Here is a 17,632-nt window from a genome sequence, read left to right as displayed (position 1 = left end):
CAATCAAAAAGAGATGCTAGCTGTACAAAATGCGATTATAGCTTTCAAGGACCTGCTGCATCCAGGACAACTACTACTAAAGACAGACAACACCACAGTTATGTGGTACATAAACAAGCAAGGGTCACTCACTCCTACCCCCTATGCAGACAAGCTATGACCTTATAGAACACAGCTATAAACCTTCAAGTTCATCTGCAAGCACAATTCCTGCCAGGAGAGAAAAACACACTGGCAGACTACTTAAGCAGAAACATCATGGATCCCCACGAATGGGAGTTGAATCCACAAATATTCAGAATGATAACTCAGAAATGGTGGAGCCCGGACATAGATATGTTTGCATCCCCAATAAACTGCTAGCTACAAAAATTCTGCACAAGGAGTTAAAATCCACAAGTATGGAAAGTGGATGCCCTCTCATTCAGATGGAAGAACCTACAAGTATATGCTTTCCCACCACTACCTCTCCTGCCAAAGGTACTCATAAAAGCCAGGCAGGAAGAGCCAAAGATGATCCTGATTGCACCAGACTGGCTACGCCAGCACTGGTACCCAATCTTAAGGAGCTTAGCACAAGAACCACCCTGGATTTTGCCTCCAATCCCACATATGCTGACTCAGCACAACAAACAAATACTACACAGCCAGCTAAAGACCTTAAACCTAGCTTTATGGAAGATTCCTTAGTCAAGTAAGCAGTGCCTCTCTCCAAAGCTGTTATGGATGTCATTCTGGAGGCCAGAAGGCCTAGTACCAGGAAAGCCTATTCGGATAAATGGAAGCGATTCTGTGCCTGGAACCAAGCTCACAGCCTTGACCCTCTTGTCCCAAACATTCCTCAGATACTACAATATTTAACTGAGATGCTGAACAAAGGACTCTCCTTCTCATCCATCAAGATCCACGTCTCTGCCATCTCTGCTCATTCCAAGGAACAAAAAACTAAGGGTAATGCTGCTAAACGCCAGAAGTCTTAACCTCAAAATGCATGCACTCGAAGCTCTCCTCAGTATGGAGAACATCGATATCTGTGCAGTGACAGAAACCTGGTTCAAGGCTCCAGAGAGCACCCCAGCACTAAAAGGCTATACCTCATATCATGCTTTTCGGCCCCAAAACCCGGACCGAACCACAAAAGGAGGGGGAGTTTCCATATTTATCAAGGATATCCACACCTCCAGGTTAGTGGCATTGCACGAAGTATCGGAGACCATCCATGTGCAACTAACAGTGGGCAAGACTGCTTTTCAGTTTATAGCATCCTACAGACCACCCTCTCAAAGTCAGGAATCCCATTCGGCTTTCCTGAAAACATTGGAGAACACGAAGATCTCTCCGAACACAATTATATTGGGCGACTTCAACTACCCAAACATTGACTGGAAGCACTACTCAAGCCCCAGCACCTTAGCCCAAAGATTCCTGGAAATTATAAACTCAAATGCTATGGAACAACTAGTCACCACTCCCACAAGAGGGGACAACATACTAGACCTGATCATTACCAACATGGGGACTCTATGCTCCACACCAGAAGTATATCCCTCATTGGTAAGATCAGACCATAAATTAATTTCACTGGATGTCCACATCCCGACCCCACCCCAGCCCAGAAAACCACAGTGAAAAACTTCTCAAAGCGAACTTCTCACTTCTCAAAACCAAGTGGAATCCTTCAAGGCCCCAGGGCCAGTGGAAACTACAGCCCAAACTGCAGAATCCTATATAAATGCATTCTACGGACATCTCCAGGAATGCATGGATCATGCTATCCCAAACAAAACCAAGACCCAATCATCCAAAGGCAGGCGTCCAGTCTGGTGGACCCCTGCCATAAATAAACTGTACAACAGAAGGAGGAAGCTACTACACGATAGAGCAAAATCCCTAATAGGGAAGGCATCTCTGATCAGTACTAGCAAAAAAATTACGATCCCTCATAAAATCCTCCAAGGCCAGCTTCGAGAGAAAAATTGCACAGGACACCAAAGACAATCATAAGGCTTTTTCAGTTATGTTAGAAACCTGGGATGCAACTCCCAGACTTGTTCTGAGTTGATTCTAAATGACAAAAAATACACTGAACCCACAGACGTCGCCAATATCCTGGCAGACAGGTTCAGTGCAAACTTCTCCACCCCCTCCCCCCCAAAAGAGCAAGTATCTATCCCAGCAGAGGGCTGCCTCCCAAACATCTCAGATGCTCAGGTGAAGGCTGCCCTCTCCAAAGCAAACAAACACTGCTTCCATGGGACCAGATGGCGTCCCAGGTTGCGTCCTACATGAACTACAAGAGGAACTAATCCCTCAAATAAAACAGCTATACAATCTCAGCCTCACTACAGGATATGTGCCCACAGAATGGCGTACAGCAACAGTGGTCCCACTCCACAAATGTGGAGCCTCTACGGACCCTGGAAACTATCGCCCCATAAGCCTGACTAGCTTAGTCTGCAAGGCTATGGAGAGGATCATCATGGAGCTCATAAACAAAGACATTGGGGACCTACAGACACTAGATCCTACCCAGTTCGACTTTGTCAAGGGCAGGTCCTGCCTTTTGAACCTGGTTGACTTCTTTGAAACAGTCACCAAAGCCATAGATGAAGGGAAGGTAGTCCACACAGCCTATCTGGACCTTGCAAAGGCATTTGACACAATACCCCACTGGCATCATAGATAAGCTATCCAGCTTAAATATAAACCCCTATGTCACAAGATGGGTCGCAAACTGGCTCAAAGACAGAACCCACAGAGTGAGAGTTGCTGGAGCCATGTCAGACTCGAAACTGGTCACAAGTGGCGTCCCACAGGGTTCTGTCCTGGGACCACTCTTGTTTGGTATATACTTTTCCGAGGTACAGGCAAACGTGGGAGGACTATGGCTCACCAAGTTCGCAGACGACTGCAAACTGGGTGCCATAATCAACTCTCCAGCTGACACAAACATCCTTCAAAAAGGTCTCACAGAGACAGATAACTGGTGCCAGCGCCATGGTTTATAGCTAAATGCTAAAAAATGTATAATCATACCCTTTGGCAAAAACAATGTGCCCACAAATTACCACATAGGCGGAAACCCATTAAGTACAGAGAAAGTTATTAGGGACCTGGGGACCCAAGTTGATAGCAATCTCTCCTTTGAAAACCACATTGCCAAAGTGGTTAGAAAGACCTTCTACATAGCCCACCTCATCACGAAGGGTTTCACATCTAGATCAAGAGAGGTAATCGTGCCCCTTTATTCATCCCTCATCAGGCCCATCATAGAATACAATGCCCCTTTTGGGATGTACCTTACCCGACACCTGCAGCAATTAGAAAGACCCCAAAAGTATCTTACCAAGAGGATCAAGGGTCTCAAACAGATGCCATATGCTGCTCGGTTAAAAAAACTCCAGCTCTACTCAGTTGCATACCGCCTACTTCGAGGCGATCTATGCCTGACATACAAAGCTATGTCAAATTCAGAATTAATGGACATGCTCCACCTCAGTAAATCTAAATCCCTTAGAGCCACACGCTCGAGGGACTTGAACCTCAGCACAGAAATAAATAGAACTTGCTGAAGGGACAGGTTCATAACCCACAGGCTCCCTTCGCTCTGGAATAGAATTCCAGTTCATGTGAGGCAGAACACCTCACTGAATCTCTTCAAGAAGAATCTCGATAAGTGGATGGGGGATCGTAGGTTTGTCCCAGGGATTACTCCCGTGTCACTATTAGACAGAGGCACAGTAAACTAAACCTTAAAAAAGGCACAGTATACTCAAATCAAGGGGTGGCGTAAGCCATACAGAATCGGGCTAGGCTTATAATTGCCCCAGGGCAGATAGCCTAGTATGAACCTATGAACAACACGGATCCACCAATTTTCTCTAATCCTCTGTTAAAACAGTACCTTAGAGGGGCTAAAAACATAAGACCGCCCTGTAGAGCACCTACTCAAACTTGGGACCTCAACTTTGTTTTGGAGAAGCTAACTTTACCTCCTTTTGAGCCAGCCAACACAGCAGAATTAAAATATATCTCTTGGAAAACTGCTCTGCTCCTGGTAATAACATCAGCACGAAGAGTTTCAGAATTACAGGCACTAATGGCAGTGGAACCTTCCCTCTTTTTCCACCAGGACAGGGTGTCTTTATGAACTAACCCTACTTTTATGCCAAAGGTGGTATCCAGTGTGGCTCTAAACCAAACTATTCACCTGCCAACTTTTTATCCTAAACCACAGAACAAAGGAGAGAGACCATTGCACTCTTTGGACATTCACAGGCAGTTATGCTTCTACTTGGACAAAACCAAAGCTTTCAGAAAATCTGAGCAATTATTGGTAGCATATGCTGCAGGAGCACAGGGAAAAGCCATTTCAAAACAGACTATTTCAAAATGGATAAGACATTGTATACGTTTCTGCTACACATACCATGGAAACTTGTACCTAGCAGCATTAGATCTCACTCCGCCAGGGTAACAGCCACTTCAACTGCCTACCTCAGGGGACTACCTACCAAGGATATTTTGGAAGCAGCAACTTGGAGTTCTGTACACACCTTCACCAAGCATTACCATCTGCCTCTATACTCTAAATCCAGAGCTGGCTTCGCCACTGCAGTGCTGCAGGGCCTTATAGCCACCCCAAATGCCTTATAGGACCAGCCACCCTTCCTCAGCTTTGGGATTCTACCCAAGTGTAATGACTGCAGCAGTGTAACACGATGAACATAGTACAGTTTTGTACCTACCATAAATGTAGATGTTTGAGTGTAGACACTGCTGCAGTCCAGGTTACCCTCCCTCCTTCCCCTCTTACTGGCTAGTACGTACCTATGTCTTCTACCCTTACTACCTATAAGGGAGTATTTGCTGGTAGCTGTAAGTTGTTTTCTGGCTTTTCTTATGCATGTTTTATTAGCAATTGAAATTGTCCACATATTTAGAGGCACCTGGCATCTGGGGCAAGAAAAACTGAAGAAAATGGTGTCGGCTGCATCTTATATACCCCTGTCGCACTGACGTCAGGGAGGAGGCGACAGCAACTGACGCCGGACCAAGACTTTGGGACTCTGGCCGACTGCGTGACCGCCTGACGGCAGGATAACCCAAGTGTAATGACTGCAGCAGTGTCTACACTCGAACATCTACATTTACAGTAGGTACAAAACTGTACTTTCTTCTCTATTGTAGATTTACTGTTCCTCCTTTGTGTACTGTGTAAGAAAGGTAGCACAGCAAGATGTTACTGTTGTACTCACTAAAGTACAAGTTTTTTTGTTGTGATGAAGTACATTTATTGTTACCAAATTGTGGGCAAGAATGCAAGAAAGTGTGACTAGGAAACCAAACTGTTTAATATTGCCTTTACTTATATAAATCAAAATTATAGGGTGATTTGAAAGTATTGTTGGCACCCTTCTTTTTATTTCAGAATGGTCACTGAGAGTTTTATCTTTGAATGTCTGTGCTGTTGATGTAGAGGTTGTAACAGGATCTCATACAGGGAACACTGTATTGGAATGATATAATGACAGGATTTCAGGACTTCAGTGAATTGCGCACAATGACCGTGAACAAGTCCTACAGCTCCCCTCTGCCTTTGGAACATCCCTACAACCATAGTGCAATTCTCTGCCTCGATACTGTAAAATAAATGTATGTGAAATGGCATAACACAAGATTATGATCGGGTCTCCAATCGAAACCACATTATTACATGTTCAAGACATGAATGGCAAGAAATTCACCTTGAGACCTAAGCTTGAGAGGTGACTCTTGGCATCAGTTTCTAGAATACATAATGGAGGGTTACAATCAAAGACCCAGTTATAACTCTTAGTCATGCATTGAGCTTTATCTACTCTATGTACTACTAGTTTCTCAAAAAAAGTGCAAAGTGTTTTGCCAGCTTTGAAAGCCAGCTAAAGCCCTTAACGTATGCTGTCAGTACTCAGTGCCTAGCGAGGCACCCAGTATTAACAGCGCTAACAAAGTTGCTGTGTTCATAACTTGTCTTTTTCCTCGATATTGGAGCGTAATCATAACTCTATATGCATTATAAGGTGTGTCAGACATGCTAAATTCTAAGCACTCATCTAACTGTAAAGATTCTTTTGCCTTTATATCATGCCCATGTCATGACCCCACATAATCTCCTGCCCCCGCGTATCTACTACTGATTTCCTTCTCTTACTTTACTTCCTTGAGGTTAATGCTTAAATAGCTTTACCTCATTTCTCCTCTCAGAATTGGAACATGTAAGTATGTCTACTGTACTTTTTTTAATCTGTCATCCTGTTTTTTTTTCTGTCTTATTCCCCCATTAGTAACATAATAATTAACTAATATTGAATTTTGTTATACCCCTAGTTTCCAGTTTCCTTGAATATGTATGTTCTTAAAAGTATTTCCGCCATTTTGTTTGTACAGTGTATTCATCTCAATTATGCTAATGACCTGTTATGTATGTGTATGTATGTATAATTCTCTCATGATTGTAAACTGTTACAAAACTGCCATTGAATTTTATAACCCTGTAAATATATAAATGTTTTTCTGCTTTTTCAGTAAATTGTATAAGTACTTTTGGAGCTGTTCTCCTCGGGTCTCCGCTGAAAATGGGCTTGAGCAGAGTTGGACCAACCTGGTTAACAAATGTCAAATAAAATAAAATAGTAAAATAATATTGTTAAGAGCACCACATTCCGATTTTTGTCATAGCTTCTGTAGACCACAGTGTCTGCTTTTCAATACACGTTCTACCCAGCTCCATTATGACCTTTGTTTTCTCAAGGCTTTGTTTTTAAATGACCTAAAAAGAATGAAAGCTGTAGAGAATAAATGGCTCAAGTTAAAAAGAATAAAATGCAAGTGGCAAAGGCAGCATTTGTTTAGAAGAAATAATGTTGTAAAGGGAAGTACCTCAACATTTCTGTTACCCTGTGAGCCTGTAAGAAAATAGAAATTTGTTTTTGCTTCAACATGAGACATTTGAAGCTGTTTCTGCACTTTTAGTACAGAATTACATTATTTTCTCTTTCCACTGGTACTGTAAGAGAACTAATTTTGCAGTCCACAAATTAATTTTGTATTAAGCCTAAATAATTTTTGTCAAATAATAACCCTCAATTCTGTGCAAGTTGTTTTTCTACATTTTCAGTGAACAGAGGACTGCTTTGAGCTTTTCTGCTCTGCAAAATAAGAGCGAAAGGTAAGGGAATGGCTACTCAATGCAAGGCCAGCATTAGATATTTATATTTTAGGTTTCTGTCTTCCATGAATTGTTTTGCACTTTGGTTTATCCCTTTGACACTTTATTTTCTTATCCTTGTGTGAATCATTTCTGTCTGCCACATGAAGCTCCCCTGATCTGGTCCAGTGACCCCTTGCAACAGATTGGTAATTGAGTTTTTGTTAGTTGCAGCTTTTTTCTTCTCATGTCAAGTGAGTCTCCTAGCCTGAGGGTATAGTCTCCTTTTAACATTTAACTGCAGCCTTAATATGGTGGGAATTAATGTACTACGTTGAATGGTGTCTGTCATCCGGCTAGTCAGCTAGGATCTTTTTCTTTTTTCCTAAATTGACTCTGATTAATGTGAGTTGCCTGAAAATGACCCAAAATCCCTTCCATACCTGGTTCTCTGTATGTTGTGCTTGTGTCCCTGTGTAACATCCAGATATCTCTTATGTTCCATCACGTAAAGATGCCTTGACATTAGATTCATACATCTTGCCCGTAACCCCAGAAACTAGTTTGCATATAGAATAGCACTACCCTATCCTAGCACTATATAACATCTTGCCCTTATTCCCAGAAAGTACCCTAGGAGACCCCTGTTAAAACCCAATCCTTAATTCTAAACAAGCCACCTTATTACAGGATTAGTCAACATGGATATATAGTTTTCTAATATCTCTGTGGCCAGCTTGGTAAATTTGGGCATCCTAAGGCAATGTAGCAATCATCTTGTAGTCTGACAAGTTAATCATTAATGCAAATAGCACAGTATGCGAATGATGTAAATATGTAATGTCCTTGGAGGCAAAAATCTTGCATGCAAATGAGGTGGTCAAGAATACCCACACACACACTGCTTACCACGCACATATTTATGTTGTGCTGAGACACTTAAAAGAAACCTTCCCAAATCTCAAAGACCTCCAAAGCTGCCTAACAGCAACACTGCTCTTCAGCAATCACTAAAATACACACCAAAACCCCAGAAATCTCAAGTAGGCCTACACCCAATGGTCCCCCAAGAGCAAAGTCCATAAGGCAAGCATCTACTTTACCTAATGCTCTTTGTCACGGAGGACTCCATTGTGTAACACACAGATGCCCCACTCACCAGGTTAGACAAGGAGAACATACGTTAGTTGCCTGCCTGGAGCTAGGATCTGCAGTGTCACACAAGTATTCTACTCACTGCACCTCATATACCAATATGATTCTATCATAGTCCATGTGAGAGTAAGTGACCCATGACGTACCTTACTGGGACTATATGAAAAGAGACTTAATGGATCTCTGAGAATGTGTGCCACAGATGGATATGAAACTTAGACTGAGCATCATTCTACCTTCAGAAAGTATGAAGTCACATTATGAACATAATATTATTGATTTTAATAATTGGCTTAGTTTCTGGTGTCACATCAGGGGGATCCAGTTTCTATTAGCTTTATCCACTTCTTCCCCCCTTAGAGCCTCTTATGGTCAATGCCAATAAGACAGAACTACCAACACAGTGAAAATGTCCACAAGCAACCTTAAGGTGTTACTGCTTAGTGCTTGGAGCCTAAACAAAAGACTCCACATCCTTCAAGCCCTCCTCACTCTGGAGAATGTAGACATCTGTGCTGTGATAGAGACTTGGTTTAAAGCAGTCGAATGTACTTCTGTAGTGCAAGGCTACAGTGCCTTCAACAAGACTAACAACAGTACAGACTGGGGACCAATAAGTCTGGATTGATGAGACCACCTACACCAGGAGACCGATCATAAGTTGAGTACCCTAGGGCTCTTTCCTGAGCCTGCTCCTGTTTGGCATCTACTTCTCAGAAGTCAAAGCTAACATTCAAGGCCTTTGGTTTGCCAAGTTTGAGGATGACTATAAATTAGGAGCTATCCTCGATTCCTTCCAAGACACCAGCATCTTGCAAGATGGTTTAAAGCCATGGCCTAAAACTCAGTGCCAAAAATGCATTACAATGCCTTTTGGGAAACTGTCAACTGAAGTTAATTACTCCCATTGATAAAACACCCCTAAGAGTTGACCCAGTAGTAAGGGATCTGGTAACGTATATAGACAGTAATCTGATCTATGACCAATATGTGGCTAAGATAGTAAGAAAAATCATTCTACGTCTCCCAGCTTGTAGATAAGGGTATGGTACCTTGGTCTAAGGAAGTTATAGTCCTACTATACTCACCCTTTATCAGACCTATCCCTCTTTCAGCATGTACCTGACCAGAATTATGCAACAGTTAGAATGCCCACAAAGGTTCCTTACCAGCAGAATCCAGGGTATAAACACATTGTGCTGTATGGATTGCCTTAAAGCCCTATCTCTGTACTCAGTCTTGTACAGTTCTATTTCTGGCATACAAGACATCATCTGATCCAGCTCTGATGGACCTTTTGCAGATCTGCAAAATGAATAGTATCAGAGCTACTAGATCCAAGGATTTAAACTTTGCTTGTGGCAAAATTAAGATATCTTGGCGAGTCAGATGTGCCTTAGAGGATACCTAGGTTCTGAAACAGCCTCTCCATCCATGTAAAGTGGTGTCCATCCCTCACCCTATTTAAGCGTAACCTTTACCAGTGTGTGGGAAATTAGAAATTCATCCTGGGTCTGGCCCCAATGTTTGACAGTAATTCTTAAACTAACATACCACAACCCACCCCCCCCCCACAAACAGGATTTGTGTTATGCCTTTTCTGAAGAATATGAAGTCTGAAACTCAAATGTTTATCATTATTTAGTGACTTCAGACCTCAGTGATTTGCCAGAAAATTACAAATTTCAGCAGGAACAGACCAAAGGTATGAGGCAAAAATCTAGACAGTTGAGAAGTATGACGTCATCCCAAAGAAAACACAACAAAAGACTAAGCATGTCTCCTTGCGTCGTACTCCTAGGGAGAAGAAGTAGATGGACTTTTCTCAGAGATTGCTCAAAACCATTATGACCCTTAAACCACCTTTGTTTACAGCCTCTCATCTTACTGCATAGAAGGTTACCATTGACTCTTCCTCTGAAGAGACTCAGATTCTGATGACTATTCGTTACTTCTCTCAGATTCACTCTCGTGGTCAAGTCCCTTTAGGTGACAAGGACTACATTTCTCCTGATTCTACTGTGGAAGAAGCATCCTTTGCAGAGACAATTTTAAACTTGATGGGGTATTTTGAGTGGGATTCTAGGTAAATGATGTCCAAAAGAGATACTACAACCTCTTGCAGGTTGGCACCCGGCCCCTTCCCTTGTACCTCCAGTCATGGAGGCCTTTTAGATACTTTTGAATCTACCTCTTCTGCTCCTGACTTGCAGCCTCCTACTCCCGAAAGGCCAGACAGATTCTACAAAGTACCATAAGAACTTAAGTTATTGTATAAGAGTTCTGTACATGACCCCCTTAGATGTGTTTGAAAGCCTTGTGTTTAAGAGCCAAGGAGTTGCATTTGGGGTGATTCAGAAAGGTTACCGCAATGTGTACAGTTTGTGTAACCTTTCTGATTGAATAGACAGCAAAAGCATGTAGTAGGGCTGTTCTTGAATTCAGAAAAGTTACCTTAAAGGTGCACACATAGTATAACACCTCTTGTTAACCTCTATGAATCTGCTCGTGTGTTGTCATGATTACTTCCAGCAGACTTTGTATGCAGAACTTTCAGACATTAATTTCAGATTTGATGTCTTTTTCATCTGTTCCTCAACCAATGGGTATTGAATCTGACCTCAGCCACTTTTAAAGACTTTGGCTCCATAGCTCATGGCCCACGCCTTAGCCATAATCCTCCTCTGGCTTGAATTCCACCAGATCTCATTTGCTGCTTCACCTTATGTATGTGGTCTGTCATAGCTTGGGCATTAGTGGTTTAAGGTAAGTGCTTTTTCTGTCCCCCCATTTTTTCTATAATCTGTCAGTGTGTGTGTGTGTGTGTGTGTGTGTGTGTATATATATATATATATATATATATATATATATATATATATATATATATGTATATGTATATATATATATATATATATATATATATATATATATTATATACACATACATTTTTTATAAAAATAATAAAGGTTAATTTTCCTTTCTTTGCTCTCTTACAGGTCTTGTGCCTTGTTGTTTCCCCTGTTATGTGTGGCACTACCTTTTGAAGGTACCTCTCCGTTACATCGTTGGTATTCTCTCCTGGTATACCATTGCTGGTATTCTTCTCCCTTTGACTAGGTTTTTCCAGTGTGACTGACAAGCCTACTAGCTTCAGAAAAATGTAACTTCTGTGGACATAAGATCTCAAATTCAGATGTCTGTCAAAAGTGTGTTTATTGTCTTGGATTGACCCACCTTGAAAATATGAAATACGTGTAGGGTTTAACCACTGGGTGCTGGTTGAGTGCTGTAACAACCTGGTGTGTAAATGATTGCTACCCTCTACATCTACATCTTTAACTCCCTCTCCTTTTAAAGAAACCTTCTGAGAAGAATACGTGATATTTATCAGCTAAAGGCAAGGAGTCTAGGAAACAACCCCCTGATTATTCTGCTTCCTCCATTTCGTGTTCGTCTCTGCCTGAAAATTTCTCCAAGTCCCAGGATCTGTCTGGTTCCTTGTATCTGATAAAGGCCACATCCAAAACACCAGCCCATTGCTCCTCCAGTTTCACTCTGGCGCTAATACTCTCTAGAATCCATTTTCCTTTCTTCAGGAAACCCGTCAAAGGGCTTCCAGGCCACCCTCAACTCTTGATCCCTCAGGTCATCTAGGAGCTGAACTGAACCAGATGTGGACAGGATGATGAAGTTTCTCCTGGCAGAGATGCAGTTTGGAATTTTTTCAGCTCAGTCTCCTTTCTGACCTGTGAGCTTGCCACTACCCCAAATCCAACTGTTAATGCCTACTCCAATCTGACCTGTGGTTTTGGAGACCCAGGATTTCCAAGTTTGCTTTGGATATGAAGGCCTGGCCTTTGTTGACTCCGACATCTCTAATCCAGTCAGCGCTGACATTGTTGGAGCTAGAGGGATCTCAGAGCCATAGGCATCAGTGCTGGTTCAGGGGTTGGATTTGACTTCAATTCTCTTGGAGCCTCGGCATTAAGCAGCTTGGCTCCAACATCTACTTTGAGGCCAGATCGTGATGATGCTTCGAGCTTTCCAGGGCAGGTATCTTCAGCTCCTATCAGGGCAGCCCTTGCTTCTCCCATGGCTTCTGTCTTTGATGTAATGGAGAGAGCATTTTCCACCACTGTGGACAAAGCATACTTGTCCCCCTCAGGCCCACTCCTTCCACAACTGTCTACTTTGTTCCTTGAGTCTCTTCATCTTGTCCCATTGGTGCAGCTGTTCTAGTCTAGAGACATTCCTCATCAAGGACTCTGCTTACGCTTCTGAGTCCTGTCTGGACCATCCCACTGCGGAGCCTCCTCTAATGCATACATGCAAAAGGAGGCACTTAGATTCCCCACAGGGTTCTTTGACGGAAGACAGTAACTTCAGTAAAGGGAAAGGGTCCCCATATCACCTCTTGAGTATATGTCATTTGGTCGAAATACTCAAACCTTTGAGGCAGAAAGGTGGTTGGTCTTCTGATCCCGCTTCCCAGAGGAGTCACTGTTTCTTGAGGCTTGCAGAGCTGGCTCAGCTACATCCTGGGTAGTCACCCTGGGTGATGAGATGGTACACCATCTTCTGCTGGGTTTGGAAAGATCTGGCTGTCACAGAGCCACTCTCCAAGAGACCCGATAGGTGGCTGATTGCGTCCAAGGATTGAGCCCATTGGAGCAAGGGTCCCCTGGTAGATGCTATGGAGGTAGTAGCGGGCACCAATAACTTGCTGAACAGAGTTCTACTGTCCATACCCCAAATAGAGAGTCCAGGGCATTGAACAGGTTTAGAAAGTGTATTTATAAATCCGCAACCTTGTCCATATCTGAGGAGGACTAGAAGGCTGTTTCTTTGCAACTAGTCACCCTACAGTAATTTTCCAATGCCTCTATGAAGCTGATTTCCCATTCCTCAGAGGGAGCTTTGAGAAATGCGGCTTCAGGAATTGCCAGACAACAGCACACCAGGATGCACCTCTGAAATTTTGTGAAGACTTCCAAGTAATGATTCATCAGTGCTTTCTTTGATAGAGCCATCTTATTAGGTTCCAATGTGAAAGAAGACCTATGTAGGAGTAAGCAAGATGAGAACACATTATCTGCAGTTGGGATGCATTTTTCTACCCCTCAGAGGATCTCTTTTGGAAACAAGAGAGTTTACAGGAAAATGTGGTTCCATGAGTTGCAAGGCTTTTCTCATGACTCCTATGGGGACAGGTGCCCCCCCAGCACACAGCAGAGAGGCAAACTTTAGTGGTACACAATGTCCTCATTGCAAGGAGGCCTGCAAAACCAGAGCTTCAGAGGTTTGTACTCTGAGAACTTCTTCCAATGCTCCCAAAAGGTTGCAGTCTGTAGGCAGTTGGAGGGCACTTATTCCTACACCTGGAAAACTGGACAGCCATCACCATGATACTTGGGTTCAGGGGATTATATCCAGAGGGTATTACGTGCCCTTTTCCTTTCAGCCCCCCCCCCCCATCTAAGTCAATCTGCAAAAATTCCTGATGATCCACACATTCAGAGAAAGCAGAAGTTACAGAAATAGAAAACCTGTTGGCCAAAAGAGTCATCCATATAGTCCCTCCAGATCAGCAAGGAGTTGGAACTTACTGGAGGTTCTTTTGGTGCCAGAGAAAAATGTGGACCTGAGACCTATCTTGGATCGTGGCAGTTTGAACAAGTATGTACGATGCTTGAAGTTCTGAATGGTCATGATTCAGTGCATTCTACCACTGTTGCACAAGGATGATTAGATGTGCTCGAAACATTTTTAGGATGTGTACTATCACATCAAGATAGACAGTCGATCCAGGAGATATTTGGACTTCTGGCTGGGAGCTGGTCATTACCAGTTCAAGGCCCTGCAGTTTGGCCTCACCATGACCTTGAAGGTGTACACCAAGTGCATGGCAGTGGTTGCAGTTCATTTGAGACTGTTGGGATTCTGGGTATTTCTATATCTTAATGACTGATTTCTGTCTGCTCCCACCAAGTCTATACTCATTCAAGCCAAGGAATACTTGCCCCAACTATGTCCTCAACTGGGGATCACAATGAACTATACCAAGTTTCAGCTGTCTCCACTCAAGTCATGGAGTTTATTGGTCCTTTATAGTAGAGTAACTAGCTCCACTGTTGAATACGGAAGCAAAGGGGTCTGATTGCCTCTGGACAGCCCAAGGAGAAGAACCTTTTTCATTTGCTCTTATGCATCTACTTGGTAGAATCCTTCTGAGAGGATATGAGGATGTGATGAACTGGGGAGGAAAACCTAGTTTGTCTAGCCATCATTAGAAGTGGAGAAACCATGAGGTCAATTTGAGAGAGCAAATGGAAAATTCTCTCTGGGCTGTCCAGTGGCAATTAAACCCCTTAATAGCACCAATTCCATCTATCCTAGAATGCCTTGCTTCAGTGTTCAGCAGTGGCGCTTTTTATTCTACTGTAAAGATCCACTTGCAGCCATCTCAAATTTTCATGTAGGAGATAACCATTTGTCCCTGGCATCATCTAGATTATGTAAAGCCTTTCTCAAAGGTGCCTTTTTACTCCGACCCCCTATTAAGTATCTTACTCTTCCACAGGATTTAACAATACATCATCAAGCCCTGACTTGGTCCCCCTTTGAACCAGCTGCCAAGGTGGACTTTAAGTTTTTGTCTTGGGAAAACTATTTTTCTAGTTGCGATCACACAGATCAGATGAGTATCAGAACTCCAGGCTCTCTCTTCTAAGTTACCATATCTGATCTTTCACAAGGACAGAGTGTCTGTCCATACTAATACTTCCTTTATACCTAAGGTGGCTTCAGAAACCGCTATAAATCAGTCCAACAACTTTCCAGTTTCCTTTCCAAATTTTCTCAACAAAAGAGAATACTTGTTGCACCTTTTGGATGTTCATAGATAGCTTAGATTCTATCTCCATAGAACAAAAGATTTCAGAAAATCAGACCAGTTATTTGTTTCCTTTTCCAAAGCCAAATTGGACAAATCAGTTTCAAAGGGTACTTTAGCCAGATGGCCCACTGATTGTATTTATTTTGTTTATAAGAAGAAAGGATTGACACAGTCTAGACCTTCTAAGGCTCATTCCATCAGGTTTGTGACCACATCCACCACTTTCTGGTCTAGTGCTTTTATAGATGAGATTTGTGCAGCTGCCACGTGGTTTAATATTCATTCCTTCATTACTTACTACAAATTAGACATCTCGTTTAGAAATAGAGCAGTGTTTGACTTCACTGTACTCTGGAATATCCTTCCTTGAGAAACCACCCTGGGGTTTCCTGGCTGGGACTCGACCCCATCAGCTGAGGAATGGACGAAAAAGACAACATTGAATAAAAAAAAGTTCTGTACTCACCGTAACGATGCATCTGTTGTCTGTTTTCATCTTTCCTCAGACTCCCTCCCTCCATCCCCCATCCTATTTTGGAAGTTTTTATTGTCTGGTCTCCTCTGAGGTGTGTTATGTTACTTCCCTTTTGATGAGCTGCAGTCTCGTGTTCTTTTTTCTTTCCTTCTTTGCAGTCTGACTGGAATTTTACTAGTACTTGTACTCTATTATTACTCACTTTTGTGCTATGAGCAGTATTAATGGCAGAATAGGGGGCAAACTCCATCTGAGGGAATTCAAGCTAAAGAGGAGGGTTATGGGTAAGGGGAGGAGTTCGAACTTCCAAGCCAAAGTCTTTAGAAGTGGCTGAAGTCTGATTTGAGGTCAGATCTGAGATCTATCAGTTGAGGATGTATGAGAACAGACAAAACGGATGCATCCATGTGCTTTACTGTATTGGTTGAATTTTATATACACATACATGTGTTCTCATTTTTTTCAACTCTATTTTCCTTCATCCTGCTGTTTTCAGTGGATGGACACATATTTTATTACGGTCATTAATTGAGTGTCCAATATCGGTACAAAATCAATTTTTAGGTTCTCCCAGTATTTCTGTCCCTCTCTTTTTTCATTCATGAAGATCATTTTAGGCAAATGCTTTAATGTTATTTCAGTTTTTAAATTCACTCAGACTCTGCTTCCCCTTTCTCATATAGCCTTTCATACATCTGGTTCTGTATCTCAAATAATGTTTGGCAGTTATCTTGTAGCAAAGAAAGTGCTGAGTGTTTTAAACTTTTTTTTTAAATTAAGGAAAACATTAATTCCTGGAAAAAGCTTTTTTTTTAATCTTTCTACAAATCTGTTTGTCTTCTCAAAACGTTCAACACTGGTATCACAAAATCTTCAAATCAAAGTGAATGACAGGCCATTATATTTTGCACTCTGAAGACAAGAGGCTGCAAAAGCTTATCCTATACCATGTACCTGTTTACTGCAAACAATTCCTGTTAGAGGCCTTTTTCCTTTTTTGCTGACAGTTATACTGTTTTTCTTCCCTCCATCACCACAGTGAAATACAAGCAGTTAGTTGATTTACCATCTGCTTGGTGGTACACACAAATTGCAGCTCTCCAGAGGTACTGCTATTTATTTATTTTTAATCAAGCAGTTTGGGAAACAAAATTAGTAGAACTCGCACAGTGGCAAGAGGTACTTATCAAATTGAATGCAAGGCTAGTAAATTTAATGTTTTTGAATATCAATGCAAATTTTATTATACTGACTGTTATGCTATAAAATCACTGAAACTGCATCATAAAATCAGTTATGGTAAATATTGATTGCATTAAATATGATATCTTGGAGCTTTTCTCCCCAGGCTTCTGCTGAAAAAGGGCAAATGTGCCCAGTTGGACTTTTGCTGGTAAACAAATGTTAATGAATAAATAACTTTACCTGGAAACAGGTTTTTAATGACTGTCTAATCCAACTCTTTAAAATGTTGGTATTGGTTAATTTGCTGAGGTGTTCTCTGAGGTTGCTGCCTTTTGAGAAGGATTCCTGTTTTATGATAAGACATCCAGTGGTCAAACAATCAGCTGATTAAGAGATGAGGCAGTCAAATGTGTGGTCTCTTCTTGTAATGAGATTTGTCATTTGTTAATGGACGTTATTCCAGTCAAAGGCTGGATTTCCCCTTGAATGGAAGGAACTGAGTCCAACGCTTTGCCCGTGGAAAGGCTTTGTAAAGATCTATTGTAAATGTTAATGAGTGATAACATACAGATATGAAAATTGCAGCTTTTGAGATATTTCAAGTAGTATGTGACACTTCCATTGACTTGCTCAAAAAATATATATATTTTTTTTGTGCCTTTAATATAGAACTTTTGTGTTTTCCTGCTGTTAGTCATAAGGAGAAGAGCTGTGGTTCTTTTTGCTGAGAACT

At 41.9% G+C, this 17,632-nt stretch overlaps 1 protein-coding gene across 4 annotated transcripts in view; it reads left to right on the top strand.

Annotated features, from left to right (window-relative positions):
• The window catches only part of PRIM2 (DNA primase subunit 2), a 2,362,887-nt gene that overhangs the window by 959,208 nt on the left and 1,386,047 nt on the right, over window positions 1-17,632 (top strand). The window lies entirely within an intron of this gene.

This window comes from Protopterus annectens, chromosome 2.part1 (assembly GCF_019279795.1).
Source record: "Protopterus annectens isolate FY-2018-M chromosome 2.part1, PAN1.0, whole genome shotgun sequence".
Taxonomy (NCBI): Eukaryota; Metazoa; Chordata; order Ceratodontiformes; family Protopteridae; genus Protopterus; species Protopterus annectens.
This window is presented reverse-complemented; position numbering and strand designations above follow the sequence as displayed.